This window comes from Galeopterus variegatus, unplaced genomic scaffold, assembly GCF_000696425.1.
Source record: "Galeopterus variegatus unplaced genomic scaffold, G_variegatus-3.0.2 Scaffold58535, whole genome shotgun sequence".
NCBI lineage: Eukaryota > Metazoa > Chordata > Mammalia > Dermoptera > Cynocephalidae > Galeopterus > Galeopterus variegatus.
This window is the reverse complement of record NW_007784646.1, coordinates 1,489-2,782: the sequence shown is the minus strand read 5'-3', so window position 1 is coordinate 2,782 and position 1,294 is coordinate 1,489. Positions and strand designations below refer to the sequence as shown.

The 1,294-nt window shown below is 53.9% G+C and overlaps 1 pseudogene; it reads left to right on the top strand.

Moving 5' to 3' along the window:
* Window positions 1–112: 112 nt before the first annotated feature.
* On the top strand, window positions 113–1,059 carry LOC103584464 (annotated as a pseudogene).
* The last annotated feature ends 235 nt before the right edge of the window (window positions 1,060–1,294 follow it).

Below are 1,294 nucleotides of genomic sequence, written 5' to 3'. Positions count from 1 at the left end.
ATTTGGGGGCAAAGAGCATAGACTGAGGGAAAAACACCCAGAGGATAAGACCTAGAATAATAAGCATTATTCAGAAAGTGAAAGGGAAAAGAGAGGATCAGAATATAAGTAGAGTCTCGCCACGTGGGGCTCCCCTGCAAAGCGCCAGAGGACGGAGTCCGCTCTGGACCAGCAGTTCACTACAGTGGTGGCCGACACGGGTGACTTCATGCCATGGACGGGTGCCAGCCTTAGGATGCCACCATCAACCCGTCTCTGATGCTGGCCACGGTGCGGATGCCCGCCCAGCAGGAGCGGGTGGAGGAGGCCATCGCCTACAGCAGGCAGCTGGGCGGGTCACAAGAGGACCAGGTTAAAAATGCTATTGATAGACTTTTTGTGTCGTTTGGAGCAGAAATACTGGAGAAGATGCCCGGCAGTGTGTCCAGGGAAGTGTGTGTGAGGCTCTCCTTTGATAAGGATGGGAAGGTGGTGCGAGCCAGCCCCTGAGGAGCTCTACAAGGAAGCAGGAATCAGCAAGGACAGAATTCCCATAGAGCGGTCACCAGCCTGGCGACAACCAGTCCAGGCTGGAGAGCAGCTCGGGGAGCGATGCTGTGCCTCCTGGGCCCGGGTCGTGGCCTGCACGGAGGCGGGCGTGATACTCACCTCCCCTTTTGTGGGGCACATCCTTGATGGGCACATGGCAAACAGGGACAAGAAATCATACGAGCCCCTGGAGGACCTTGGGATGAAGAGCATCACCAAATCTACAATTATTACAAGAATTTGGCCGTCGTCATGGGCGCCTCCTTCGGCGACACAGGCGAGATCTCGCCCAAGCTCCTGGCCAATGTGGCTCAGGCCAGTGACCTGGAGAAGATCCACCCGGACGAGAAGGCCTTACCCTGGCTGCACGAGGACCACGTGGTCGTGGAGCAGCCCCCAACGGGACCCGGAGGTTTGCTGCCACCGCCGCCCAGGTTCAGTGCAGAGAATGGGACGGAGCGCAGCACCTGGGGCTGGACCCGGATCTGCACTGTCTTTGAGTTGGGGCCTGACTGCACGTGGCTTGCATGAATCTTGCGTTTTTTGCCAGTTGGAGCAGGTTAGAGCAGGGGACAGATCATAAATTCCTGATTTTATGTAAATTTTGCATAATGCATTAAAGAAGTCACTTTTCCTGTGGGTAAGAAATAAAAAAGGATTATAAATAGAGTGAACCACATGATCAAAGGCCCAAATGAAAAAATTAGTTAATTAATTTTTAAAATCCTGATATTCCGGGGACACTGAGATCGGGTACAGGGGAAAC